At 31.7% G+C, this 15,419-nt stretch overlaps 2 long non-coding RNA genes across 2 annotated transcripts; both read left to right on the plus strand.

The window, feature by feature from the left end:
* The first annotated feature begins 347 nt into the window (after positions 1-347).
* LOC112801790 (uncharacterized) lies at positions 348-2,960 on the plus strand. The gene is made up of 3 exons (XR_003202108.3): positions 348-985; positions 1,064-1,211; positions 2,710-2,960. It is a non-coding gene; the product is annotated as an uncharacterized lncRNA (long non-coding RNA).
* Positions 2,961-3,731: 771 nt separating this feature from the next.
* Positions 3,732-9,734, plus strand: LOC112801791 (uncharacterized). The gene is made up of 3 exons (XR_003202109.3): positions 3,732-7,760; positions 7,839-7,986; positions 9,484-9,734. It is a non-coding gene; the product is annotated as an uncharacterized lncRNA (long non-coding RNA).
* Positions 9,735-15,419: the final 5,685 nt, after the last annotated feature.

The raw sequence follows: 15,419 nt of genomic DNA on the forward strand, positions 1-15,419 counted from the left end.
AAATAATTGAGATTCTAGAATTTAATACTTTAATTTTATAAACAAAGAAAATTAATTATCTTTAATTTTAAATTGGAATACTTAATTAAAATTCAATTAGCAAATTGATAAATAAATAATATTTTTTTTAAAATAATTTTAAAGAATTAAATTAGATTTTAAATTTATACATTATATCATAATTTTTATTAGAAATCATGTGTAGCTTTTGAAACGTACTTCATTAACAGCCTTCTTTCACCATTGATTTAACCATTATTATTATTATTATTATTATTATTATTATTATTATTATTATTATTATTACTCCATCCAGCCACATACACACAAACACACCTATACCTCCCATGTTTCCTTCAGTAGCCGCCATTACCCCCTCACCCTTCTAACTCCTTCACATCTGTAACACACACAAACCCACACATACTGAGATAGAGAGAAAAGAAAGGAAAACGAGAAAAGAGGGCTGAACTGAGAAGGAGGAAGGGAGGGGGACGACCGCTGCCGACGCGTCTTGCCATAGCCACCGCCACCGAGCAGCCGGACCGAGCTAAGAAGGAGAAGAGGCCGCTGTTGTCATCGAGCTTGGTAACGCCCATAGCCGCCGCCGTTGTGCTCCAGCTCGTCGCCGCCATCGCAAACCGCCGCTGCCACCGCGTCACTCATCGCCGTCGCAAGGAAGACCAGGATCGAGGGAGAGAGCCGCGCAAGGAGTCACCGTCGCCGCCGTTCGCGAGAGAGAGAGAGACGCGCTGTGCGGGAGTTGTCGTCGTGGGGTGTGTTGCCATTGAGAAGCCGTTGCCGCCAGATCCGCCGCTGCCGGAGCTTCTGTCCGGGTCCTGCCACTGGAGAACACCTCTGTCGCCACCGAGATCTGCCGCCGTCGCCGTTGTCGGAGTTCTGGTCGTCGCTGTCGTTCGAGGTGGCTGCCGGAGCTGCCGCCAAACCGGTTCAGCGATTGCCGCTGTTTCATTTTCTTAGTTTGGTAAGTATTTATGTTTCGGAAACCCGTGGTAGTATTCTGTTATGTTTGGTTATAAACTCTGAGGTTCTGGTAACGTAGGGTTGTGTTTTGAGCGTCATATGTCGCTCTTAAGTTGCTGTGAGTGCTGCGGAAGTGATCAGGGACCGAGTTTGCGGTTGCTGTTGGTTTCGGGTTAAGAGAAATGGTTTCGTTGACGCATTTTAAGCTATGGTTTCGATGAGTCGAGGTAGGGGTTTTTCTTAAAATCTAATTTATATTACAGAGTTGTGATAAATAGATATTAATATGAGAGAATATATGCATATGATTATAATTGCCTTATAAATGTGGTTGTTTGCTGGACTGAATGACTGATTGCTTGACTGCTTGAGTAGTTTGTGATTGCTGAAAAGAAATTAATTTGAAAGGTTATTTAGTTGATTATTATGAGAAATGTCTTTTCTTGGTTTGAAGCTATTTTTGATGATGTAAAGGAATTGGCTTTGGAAGTGGTTTAATTTTGAGTTAGTGACTTTATAAATGATTTAGTATTTGAGCTGATTCGATTTTAAAAAGAGGTTTATTTGTTAGAATTGGTTGATTTGAAAATAATTTGATATTGGAACTGGTTCAATTCTGGAAAATGTTTGAGATTTGAAAATGGTTGAGAAGAGGTTTGAGAAATGTTTGGATGGGACCCGAAAAGGGTGGCAGTGTCCAAGTTTTAGAGGAGATGCTGCCGAAATTTATAAAATTGAAAGTTTTATTTAAAGTAATAAAAAAAAATTAGTTTTTTTTTAAGCAATATACGTTTTAAGATTGATTTGTCTATCAAAGAAAGAATTTTTTTTTGGAATCGAGATTGTTAACGAACAGAATGAAAAAGAGGATAATGGGGATTTTCTTTGAAATATGGCTTTGAAATGAACTTGGAAATGAAATTTGGATTGTTGAATGATTATGATATTGAGAATGTTGAGATGTGAACTTTGAATTATTCACAAGGCTTATGAATTTGAAATATCTGAGACACGAGGTTCCCTGGATTAAGTGCCGTGGCTTGCCACCACGTGTACCAGGTTGAAAACTCGATACTCTGTTGACCCTACGACGTAAGTGTGTGACCGGGCACTATATAAATTCCCGGGAATGTTACCCCCATTGAGCAATATTGATTATTTGAGAAAAAGCTATGCATAGACTCTTGGGGATGCACGTCGGGGGACAGTCTAAGTACAATTCAGACTTGTCGGGTTGGCTGGATAACCGACAGATGAGCCTCATCAGCCATAGGACAGGCATGCATCATATGCATTTGTATGCTTTGCTTGGGTTTGAACTTGTTTTGGTTTGCCTAATTGCTAAACTGTTCTTAACTGCTACTTGAACTACTTGCTGTAACTGCTACCTACTTGTGCTTTCCTTGTTTGCCTTGCCTGTGTTTATCCTGGTGTGCTACATTTGAGAATGAATCTTGGTGCTGAATTAATGACTGTGTTGTTTGATTGTGTGGTTGGTTTCTGATTGAGATTTGCTTATGAGAAAGGAAAGACTTTGAATTTCTGAAAATGTTAAACACTGCCTCTTTGAAAAGGTTTTAAACGATTAGCTATTGAATTTTAGAAGTATTTATAAGACAATGATAATCACAGAATCTGAAAATAGTTTTTTTATTGAATATCTTCTTATGACAACTTTGAAACTCCGTGGTGAGACCGTGTGGTTAGGTTCTCACCCCCCTACAGCTTTACCTTTTCAGGAACCGGATGAAGAAGCGTTAAGAAGAGTTATACCGCGTTTGGTTGATATGTTGTTGTATTAATTAGATTATTTTATTCCCTCGACTTTGTTATTACAAATTTGTAAGAGGGATAGGATTTGTATGTTTTATATGTATATTATATTATGAGTTATTATGTAAGGAGTCTTGTATATGAATCTATGTCTGATTGTTTTTTTATTAAGATAAAGTGTTTACTTCCGGTTTTCAAGGAAATCAGCGATACAATGTCGAGTCACAGGCTCCTATTTTAGTATTTAGTATGTAAAGTAGTCGTAATACTCCTTGCTATCAGAGTGGCGCAGCCGGAAGCGTGACTACTGATAGTGAGGGTGTTACATTTTGGTATCAGAGCGGTCTTTCCTGTAGAGCCTGAGGAATCGACTGATTATGCTTCAATTGCATACTCTGAGAGTCTGTCATGTAGTAGGTCTTGTTTGAATAACGAGAATTAGAGCTTTATGCACATGACGGTCTATTGATTAATGCCATTAGTCTTGCATTGCATAATTCCTGGTATTAAGTTTGGCCGGCTTAACACTAGTAAATTATGTATATGTTAGCACTAATGAGTTATCATGGACGATATACGAGTTATAGATAACGCGAGTCGCGGGATTTGGGAACGTTAGGAGTTCGTTCTTGAGGTTACTCTGTTATGTGTCTCGAAATTCTGCTGAAGACATGTGACTTGTTCCTTCTTGATGTGCCTTGAAGTCCTTGTTAGAGAATTCTTTCTTGAAAAATAGTTCGACTATTTCCCATCCCCATCCCTTCGTTTATATGCCTTCTGCCTTATGTTGTTTAAACTCTTTTTCTTAACTCATGTACTCTTTGATGTGCGTTGAAACATGTTTGAAATAACAGAGTGATCATTAGAATCTTTGCGATTATGTTATCAATTAAGTTGTTTTCCTTGAGAGTATTGCATTCTTTTGAAATTAGCTGCAAACTTGTTTGAATTGTCATACTCTGTGAACTGAGTTCTTTTTTTTTTTACATATTTCACTTCTCTTTGAATATCTTTATAGGGTTGTGATTTTAAGAGTCCTATTCACTCATGTTTTAAATCTTTTTTTTTAAGAACTTTTGGTTTATTCTTGTGTAAGTTGTTATTGACTTTGCATTCTTTTACTTGAACGGTGCATTCTCTATTCCTTTTCATGAGCAAAACTTTATCTCAAGTTTCCTTCTAACTAGATTGCAGTTTCATGCATGCTTTTGTTTTGTTGGTATTTGAATACCTTTCGGAATGTTTGAGAAAATATAATTTTGCCCTTACCCAAATTAAGTCTTTTCTTTTTCAAATATTGCATAGTTTACTTCAAATTAAATTTATATTGGAATAAAGCTACGTTCAAGCTTTTGTTATTCTTTTAAAGAATGTTTGTTGCTTACCTTTTCTTTTAGACTGCGAAATAAATTTTTCGCAAGTTTTCCATTCTTTTATGAATAATGCATTTGAAAGTATTTTTAATGGTACTCTCGAGTTCTGTGAACCTTGTTTTGGGTTTAGGATATTCTTTCCTATAAACTTCGCGCTTCTTTAATTCAGCTTGAACTCATTTCAAAATATTGTATTATTTTTCATCTTGTTGGTCCTATCAAATCCTTTTGATTTAAGTTTCTTATTCAAAATACGATTTGATTCTCTTTTTAGGTGCATCTCAATGTCCTTGAACATCTTTATGAGGTTGCAATTTCAAGAGTACCCTTGGAATTTTGGTTCTAGGCCTTTTTAAAGAAATTTCAAGTCAATATTTTCTTGTTTGATTGTATCCATAGCATGCCCTCCTTTAAATCTGATGAAGATGTTTTGAATTTAGCATGCTTTGATTCATGAGTTCTTGAAAGCATATGTATTTTGAGACCTTATCTCGAATCCTTTTTTTGAAACAAATTTGGATTCTTTTCAACTTTACTGCAATTTCACTACATATCTCTAATTGACTAAATATTTATGAATTTTTGAGAAATTACTTTTGGTTCTTAGCTTAATTAAATTTCATCTTTCAAACTTCACATATTCTATTCTTATCTTAAGAACAGTTCTGAAGTAAAAGAACTTGATTTTCCTTCTAATCCTATTGCAATTTTATGCATATTTTTGTTTGGTTATATATTTAAGCATATTTTGAGATTCTTGAAGGAAGATTTTGTTTCTATTTTACATAACTTTCATTTTATGAACCTCACGTAATATATTTCAGCCCAGGTACGTTTTGAAGCAACGCAAATATCTATACTTTTGTTAGTTCCTTTAAATATTTATTCCATATCTTTTCTTTTTACAAAGTAAGATAATCTTCCTCTTAAATTCATCTATTTTTTTTGTGTGGACATTCCATTTAATTGCGTTCCTAAACATTTTCTTAAATTTTGTAAACGATGTCATTGACTTTGGTTACTCCCTTCTTATGAGTCTTGTACTTTAAATTCAGTTTGAATTCAATTCTGATGAATGTACTGTTTTCTTCTCATAGTCTCCATTAAAGTTCTTTGAACTCTCCATACATCCGACCCTTACTTATAAAATACTGTTTGAATCTTTATGAGCATCTGTCTTGGTCATTACACTTCCTTACATGAATCCTATACTCTTGACATAACATTAAAATTATTTCGATACAACACCGATCCTTGAATCTTTGAAAATGTTAAGTGTTCCTTTTAATCAGGTCATATAGGCTTATGTGTTCCAATCGTGCCACGTAATTTGACGTGTTGTTTACCCTTTTTCTTTTCTTGAGATGTAATTTATATTTCTTTGCTTCACAATCTGTACCTTACACATATCTTGATCTATTTACATTTTCGAATAAGATAAGATCTCTAGTAACACAGTTGTTGACCTCATATTTCTGTACGAGCTAAGGAAACCTTATAGTATTCCGAAATTGTTCTGTTGTGATGCATCGTTATTGTCTTTAATCATTCCATTTCTACAAAATCTCATACTTCTTTGACTCAGCTTGAAATCTGTTTCAGACTAACACTGTTTTTTTTTCCTTATTAATCTTATCGAATTTCTTTAATTCAAGAGTTATCCTTGTAGTTGTCAATTAATTCCTTTTTGGCAATTTTCATTACTTATGTATCCTTATTTACCTATAATCTCATTCGTTCTTTCAAAATCCTATGAGTACTATTCTTGTCACTTATCATTCTTTTCTAAAATCTTGTGACCTTCTACGTGATTCGAGACTTATTTTAATGTCACGTGTGATCTTAGATGTGGCAAGTAATACATTAGTTCTTAAGACACGGTTAGTGAATGCAAAAGGTAAAATTAGTAAATATGCGATGCCATAGGATGCTGTGGAGCTTTGTTTTACACGAAAGAGTTTTGTTGATGTTAGGTTTGGGACTAGTCAGATTTGCAAAGTGTTTGATGAAGTTGAGAACCCTCAGATGAGTTGTTCGATGAAGTACGGTTGAGAATAGTAGAAATAAGTTATGTTGAAGGTTGAATAGTTGAATATTTGAAGTTGGTGCGAGACTAGTATGTGAATGTTAAGCACATCGTTTAAAGCCCAACCTGTTTTATAATCTTTCGTCACCTTACTTTACCATTACATGTTTGAACCATGTCAGCATTTGCATCAAGCTTGCTTTATAATTTCTGTCTTGCAGTCACACTCCTACTTTTATATTTTTATACTATATGATAATCAAAGTATTTGAAACTATATAAATATGAATGCTAAGGTTCTTTACTTTTTCATAAAATGCTAAAACCATGTAATGTTTTCTGTAATACGCTAATTTTCGAGGACGAAAATTTTTATAAGGTAGGTAGGATGTAAGACCCATAATTTTCGAAAAAAAATATTATTATGAGTTAATTTCAATTTATTTATTCATTAAAGATTTTATTTTTAGAAAAATTATTTTTATTAAAAGTAATTAAATCAAGTTTTGACTAATAAATTAAAAATTTTATTTAATTTTATAATTATTGAATAATTTTTTTTTATATTTAAATTATAGAGATTAACAGTTGTAAAAGAATAAGAATTTTATACAATTTAGTTAAATAATTGAGATTCTAGAATTTAATACTTTAATTTTATAAACAAAGAAAATTAATTATCTTTAATTTTAAATTGGAATACTTAATTAAAATTCAATTAGCAAATTGATAAATAAATAATATTTTTTTTAAAATAATTTTAAAGAATTAAATTAGATTTTAAATTTATACATTATATCATAATTTTTATTAGAAATCATGTGTAGCTTTTGAAACGTACTTCATTAACAGCCTTCTTTCACCATTGATTTAACCATTATTATTATTATTATTATTATTATTATTATTATTATTATTATTATTACTCCATCCAGCCACATACACACAAACACACCTATACCTCCCATGTTTCCTTCAGTAGCCGCCATTACCCCCTCACCCTTCTAACTCCTTCACATCTGTAACACACACAAACCCACACATACTGAGATAGAGAGAAAAGAAAGGAAAACGAGAAAAGAGGGCTGAACTGAGAAGGAGGAAGGGAGGGGGACGACCGCTGCCGACGCGTCTTGCCATAGCCACCGCCACCGAGCAGCCGGACCGAGCTAAGAAGGAGAAGAGGCCGCTGTTGTCATCGAGCTTGGTAACGCCCATAGCCGCCGCCGTTGTGCTCCAGCTCGTCGCCGCCATCGCAAACCGCCGCTGCCACCGCGTCACTCATCGCCGTCGCAAGGAAGACCAGGATCGAGGGAGAGAGCCGCGCAAGGAGTCACCGTCGCCGCCGTTCGCGAGAGAGAGAGAGACGCGCTGTGCGGGAGTTGTCGTCGTGGGGTGTGTTGCCATTGAGAAGCCGTTGCCGCCAGATCCGCCGCTGCCGGAGCTTCTGTCCGGGTCCTGCCACTGGAGAACACCTCTGTCGCCACCGAGATCTGCCGCCGTCGCCGTTGTCGGAGTTCTGGTCGTCGCTGTCGTTCGAGGTGGCTGCCGGAGCTGCCGCCAAACCGGTTCAGCGATTGCCGCTGTTTCATTTTCTTAGTTTGGTAAGTATTTATGTTTCGGAAACCCGTGGTAGTATTCTGTTATGTTTGGTTATAAACTCTGAGGTTCTGGTAACGTAGGGTTGTGTTTTGAGCGTCATATGTCGCTCTTAAGTTGCTGTGAGTGCTGCGGAAGTGATCAGGGACTGAGTTTGCGGTTGCTGTTGGTTTCGGGTTAAGAGAAATGGTTTCGTTGACGCATTTTAAGCTATGGTTTCGATGAGTCGAGGTAGGGGTTTTTCTTAAAATCTAATTTATATTACAGAGTTGTGATAAATAGATATTAATATGAGAGAATATATGCATATGATTATAATTGCCTTATAAATGTGGTTGTTTGCTGGACTGAATGACTGATTGCTTGACTGCTTGAGTAGTTTGTGATTGCTGAAAAGAAATTAATTTGAAAGGTTATTTAGTTGATTATTATGAGAAATGTCTTTTCTTGGTTTGAAGCTATTTTTGATGATGTAAAGGAATTGGCTTTGGAAGTGGTTTAATTTTGAGTTAGTGACTTTATAAATGATTTAGTATTTGAGCTGATTCGATTTTAAAAAGAGGTTTATTTGTTAGAATTGGTTGATTTGAAAATAATTTGATATTGGAACTGGTTCAATTCTGGAAAATGTTTGAGATTTGAAAATGGTTGAGAAGAGGTTTGAGAAATGTTTGGATGGGACCCGAAAAGGGTGGCAGTGTCCAAGTTTTAGAGGAGATGCTGCCGAAATTTATAAAATTGAAAGTTTTATTTAAAGTAATAAAAAAAATTAGTTTTTTTTTAAGCAATATACGTTTTAAGATTGATTTGTCTATCAAAGAAAGAATTTTTTTTTGGAATCGAGATTGTTAACGAACAGAATGAAAAAGAGGATAATGGGGATTTTCTTTGAAATATGGCTTTGAAATGAACTTGGAAATGAAATTTGGATTGTTGAATGATTATGATATTGAGAATGTTGAGATGTGAACTTTGAATTATTCACAAGGCTTATGAATTTGAAATATCTGAGACACGAGGTTCCCTGGATTAAGTGCCGTGGCTTGCCACCACGTGTACCAGGTTGAAAACTCGATACTCTGTTGACCCTACGACGTAAGTGTGTGACCGGGCACTATATAAATTCCCGGGAATGTTACCCCCATTGAGCAATATTGATTATTTGAGAAAAAGCTATGCATAGACTCTTGGGGATGCACGTCGGGGGACAGTCTAAGTACAATTCAGACTTGTCGGGTTGGCTGGATAACCGACAGATGAGCCTCATCAGCCATAGGACAGGCATGCATCATATGCATTTGTATGCTTTGCTTGGGTTTGAACTTGTTTTGGTTTGCCTAATTGCTAAACTGTTCTTAACTGCTACTTGAACTACTTGCTGTAACTGCTACCTACTTGTGCTTTCCTTGTTTGCCTTGCCTGTGTTTATCCTGGTGTGCTACATTTGAGAATGAATCTTGGTGCTGAATTAATGACTGTGTTGTTTGATTGTGTGGTTGGTTTCTGATTGAGATTTGCTTATGAGAAAGGAAAGACTTTGAATTTCTGAAAATGTTAAACACTGCCTCTTTGAAAAGGTTTTAAACGATTAGCTATTGAATTTTAGAAGTATTTATAAGACAATGATAATCACAGAATCTGAAAATAGTTTTTTTATTGAATATCTTCTTATGACAACTTTGAAACTCCGTGGTGAGACCGTGTGGTTAGGTTCTCACCCCCCTACAGCTTTACCTTTTCAGGAACCGGATGAAGAAGCGTTAAGAAGAGTTATACCGCGTTTGGTTGATATGTTGTTGTATTAATTAGATTATTTTATTCCCTCGACTTTGTTATTACAAATTTGTAAGAGGGATAGGATTTGTATGTTTTATATGTATATTATATTATGAGTTATTATGTAAGGAGTCTTGTATATGAATCTATGTCTGATTGTTTTTTTATTAAGATAAAGTGTTTACTTCCGGTTTTCAAGGAAATCAGCGATACAATGTCGAGTCACAGGCTCCTATTTTAGTATTTAGTATGTAAAGTAGTCGTAATACTCCTTGCTATCAGAGTGGCGCAGCCGGAAGCGTGACTACTGATAGTGAGGGTGTTACATAATTAAGATAGAATATTAAAAGTATTTATTTATTTATAACTAAAAGAATATTATGAATTTAGTTTCCAATATTAAGAATGAATAAAAAATTTTCAACGTCATTTCTATTAATTAATTAATGTTAAAATCAAAATCTAACACTTTAATTTATTAAATGCTACAATTAAAATATATATAAAAAAATAATTAAAATGTACTAATTTAAGATCTACAATCAAAATACATATATATAAGGAAATAATTAGAATATACTAATTTTAAGTAGGAAAAAATTAGAATATACTAATTTTAAGTACTACAACTATATATATATATATATATATATATATATATATATATATATATATATATATATATATATATATATATATAAGGAAATAGAAATCAATGTTATAATGACATTAAATTATAATAATATATAAGAAAATAATGATAGCTGTCCAACTATAATTAATCATATAAAATATATATGAACAAAAGATATTTCTAACGTGTATAAAAATAATCATTAAATATATTCTAACGTGTATGAAAATTTAAAAATGATAATTAATCCAACAATATAAATTTATATATCAAAAGAAAATAATTACAGCGCATAAAATAGAAAATTTTAAATTTTATAATTAATGGTATGAGTTAGAAAATATTTTGATTTGTTCAATTTTGTTTTGGTTTATATAAAGGATTAACTCAAACAGTATTATAACAAGGAAATTTTCGGAGTCAGTACACAAAAAATGGAAGATTATGGTGGTTTTTTAGCGGCAGTTATCAAAAACTGTCACCAAATAAAATATTGCGGTGAATAAGAGGAGTGCTGCCAATTGTTTGACATTTTGCGGCGATTTTAGTATAATCGCCGCAAAATGGATTATTGTAGCACTAAATAAACTATTGGCGGCAGTTTTTTTCAACTGCCGCAAAATATGTCTAACTCTTTATTAAAAAAATAAACTGGTATGATTTACTTATGTTCTCGTTATTTTATTTGAGAAATATATTTGAATCACTGTTACTTAAATCGTTACACTATTTTTGTATTTGTTTTACAGAAAAAAATTAATCACTTACAAAAATATATTTTTATTAATCATGTGAACAAATTTACAAATTGAATTTTTTCGTTTGCTATAAGATCTTTTAAGTTTGTCTTCAAGTGTAATTGTAAAAGAAAAAATAAGTCAACATCTGAATTTATTAATATTAAAACAAAGTTCAATTGAGTATAAAGATCAAAATTCTTAAAGTAGATAAATATATAATACTGTGACCCAAACCATTAAATTAAGGTAATCAACCTAAAAGTTAAAATAAAAGCGGCAAACAAAGTTCAATCAACCATTAAATTCTTAATTTTTTTTATTTTAATTAATTTCAAATAAATCAAAGTTGAAAAAATAGACAAAATAAAAGAGGCAAGAAACACTAAGTGCTTGTTTAGACACCATTATCTTGATAAAAAAAATTAATGAAAAATATCTTTTTTTTATTTTTTAGTTTGTTTGGCAAATTTCTACTAGTAAAAGTAAAAGTACTAGAAAAATAAAAAAAAACATCTTTTTTGAGAAGGTGCAATTTACATCTTTTTTTAAAAGATCTTTTTTCTTTAAAAAAAAGATTTTTTTATATAATAAATAAACAAAAAAGTATTTTTATATACCCAAACATAATTGATAGATAAAAAGATTTTTTTTACATAAAATATCCAAACATAAAATTATTTTTATTTTTTTATAAGATCTTTTAAACAAAGATAACTCAAATTTTTTTTTTAAAAAAACTCATCCAAACATAAATTCTAATTATTATACGGAAAAGAATGAAAAATAATGTCGGATTTTGATTTCACATTAATGTATCCTAAAAATTTAAAACAATTCCATTTACTTGAATTTTTTTATTTTATTTTGAGGTTTAAAAACATTAAAATCTATCATATATGATCAACAACTTTAAATAGGCAGGTCAGACTTACAGTACTTTTGATAGAGGTCTTCACTGATAATTGTTGGAGGTGACAATTGGTCTTCGTCAATATATGTGGGCGATCATTCTTGACAAATGATTAACAATTTCCCATGCAAATCGTGTCGTAGGTTAAATGGTGCCAACAGTTATATGTGGCACTTTTAAAAATTAACAGCAGGTAAGAGATAAAAAAATTTTTATTTTATTTTTTTTTATTGTGAATTGTGTTATTTTATTTTTTTTAGTTTGATATAAATTATTAGATAAATAATATGAGTTTAATTTTGATGCACTGATAGTATAAAACGTTTTACATAATCGTGTAATTATATCCATTTTTTTGAATGGTCATACACGCGATTAATGTGAAAAATAGTTATTTTTGCTAATGTGGCGTTATGTAATTAGATGTACTTGTAAAACTACTTTACATTGACAGTGCATCAAAATTAAATTTTAAATAATATTTAAATTTTATTTGATACAAACAAAAATATAATACATAGATGTACAACGATCAATGTTAAAAACAAAAAAATGTGTATGCACATTTTCTTATAAAAATTGACATTATTAATTTATTGCATATTATGATTTTTTTCTTAATTAAACCAATTATTTTGTGATTTTTTTTTGTTATGTACTATTGTTTATTATTCAAATAAATAAAAAGATACAAATGAGTTTGATTTAAAATTTAATATGTTGAAGAAATTTTTTTGTTAAAAATACTTTAGATATAGATAAAATATTAAATATTTCTTATGCATTGTACGGTACATACACTAGTATATAACTAATATATCTACTCAATACATAAAAAATATCTATTTTTTGTATTTATGTCTGAAATATTTTTTTAAAATAAATTATTTATGAATATATTTAACTTATATAAAACAAACCTCATATATTTTTTTGTTATATATTAATATATACCAAATAATCTATAAAACAAAAAAAATTATATAAAACAAACCTCATATTTTTTTGTTATATATTAATATATACCAAATAATTTACAAAATAAAAAAAATTACAAAGTAGTTAGATTTAATAAAGAAAAGGCGTAGTACACAGTAAACAAATAATTCAATGTATATAAAAAAACATGAACTAAACTATTTTAAAATGGATTTTATATATATTCACTAAATGTTGTCAAATTATTAATAATAATAATAATAATAATAATAATAATAATAATAATAATAATAATAATAAATAAATAAATAAATAAATAAATAAAAATATTGATTTGAGTAGTAAAAAAAATATATTGTTAAAAAATAGTAACAAATAATTCTTTAACTATTTAGATAAGTTTAATAGATAAAAAAATATACTATATCCAAAAATGGTATAAATATTTTGGAAATTATTTTGACTGTACATTTAATATCCTAGTTTTGTCACAAAAAATTATCATGTTAGATTTATCTTCTAAAAAGACTTGCTACACATATAAGTCTTTTTGGCATACAAATCTATACAAGTTAGTCCAAGTCTAACAAAAACAACTCTCAATTTAGAGAACGTGTAAACACGCGCCTCCTCAACTTTGAATAGCGCGAAATGAGAAACGGTTCTTCTTCAACATTTGTATTCCACATTCTTCCTCCTCCTCTATCTCCTTCTTCTTCTTCTTCTTCTTCTCCTTCTTCTTTGTATTCCTCTTCCTTTTTCTTCGCATTCTTTCTTTTTCTTTTTCGTATGTTTCATCCTCATCGTGATTCTTTTATTATTGTTATTGTTATTGCATTTTATTTCTTCCTCCTCTTTCTATTGATTTTGCAACATTATGTATTTTTTTCTTCTTTGCTTGATTTTTTCTCCTAAGAAGAATTATAAGTAAACGAAATAAGAAGATGAGGAAGAAGAAGCAGTAGAAGATGAGGTGCACGAAGAGGAAGAATTTTAAATTATGCAGAACTTATCAGAATAAAAATATATCCAAAATTCTTAAAATATACCCAAATATCTTTGTGTTACACCCAAATTTGCTGCAAATACAGAAAAATATTTCCTCTAATGCTGTATTTTTTTTCTTTTTTTCCTTATTTCTTTCTTTCTTTTAGTTAAATGAATGTACTCTTCCAAGTAATTTTGCAGCATTATGTGTTTTCTCTTCTTCTTTGTTTGATTTTTTTTGTTTTTATTCTTGTTAAGAGAGTAAAACAAGAACAAATTTGAGAAGGTAAAACAAAAAGAAAAAGATGAATAAGAAAAAAAAGAAGAAGAAGATGGTGATGATGATGAAAAAAAGAAGTAACAGAAGATGAGATGGAGGAAGAGGATGAGTTTTAAATTATGTAGAACTTATCAGAATATAAATACACCCAAAATTCTTAAAATACACCCAAATATCTTCGTGTTACTAATAGCACATAACACACACACAGAGAATGCACAGAAGCATAGTCAGACCATTCGTCAGGCTCTACAGGAACGAACTGCTCTGATACCATAATGTAACACCCTACCATACAGAATCTTATGCTTAAGTCATAATTTAGAGATGGCAATGCATTACGACCTTTAAAATAAAAATTTAGTACATATAGTAGTATGAATGATTGATTATAACTAGGAGCCTTGTAGAAAAAAGGGGGTAAACAAAAATCGCAACTCAAAAGAGCAGCACTCCGATCGATAACGTAACGAACAAGGGATAAACCAACGCGAGATAATATATATACAAAGGAGTGTCAAGAACAGAAATATCAAGGCTCAAAATCTGGTTGCGAAGATAACCGATCTGAGCATAACAATATATACATATGATAAAATAAGGGAAACCCCAAGGAAACCCAAAGGGACACAAAATACAGAAAACCTATTCTCCAAAATCTCCTATAAGAGGAGTCATCACAGTTTGTATTATTTAATGGAGATAAAAGTATCTAAGCAAAACATATAAACCAAAAACAGAGTCCCGAGAACAAAGGATCTTCGCTAATCCAGAAGTCTCCAGCATGCCTCAGCAAGAAACCTTACATCTCGCATCTGAAAACCACAAAATCCGCATGGGTGAGAACCAGAGGTCCTCAGCATGGTAACAGCTTCCACATATATAATACATAATAATAGAGGAAAGTTGAAGGTAATCCTAGAACTTCCTCCAGATAAATCAAAGCTTATATATAAGCTAAACCATAAAAGGGCATCTGACTAAAGATTCTTCAGTCTAAGTAATACTTCCCTTTCCAATTCCTTCAGACCTCCCAATCACCAACAGGAGTATAAAATATCAAACACAATTATATCTGACAAGAGATATACAAATAGGAACAAATAAGATATTTAGACAATTAGCAAGTAATATGCAGTCAAATAGGCAATCTCAAACAATTCATATAGTATGCATATGATGAATGCCTGTCCCTAGTGGCTGATGATATCATCTGTCGGTTATAGAGCCAACCCGACAAGTCCTGGTAGCTAACCATTGGACTGTCCCTCTGTCACGCATCCCCAACTCGAGTTATACTCATCATAAACTTGATCATAATCATGATCTATATCCATCACCTTCACTGGTGAATATTTACGGGGGCGAGCTCATCCGGGTCTTTCTTTCACTCCTCAA

Source organism: Arachis hypogaea, chromosome 5, assembly GCF_003086295.3.
Source record: "Arachis hypogaea cultivar Tifrunner chromosome 5, arahy.Tifrunner.gnm2.J5K5, whole genome shotgun sequence".
NCBI classification, from domain to species: domain Eukaryota; kingdom Viridiplantae; phylum Streptophyta; class Magnoliopsida; order Fabales; family Fabaceae; genus Arachis; species Arachis hypogaea.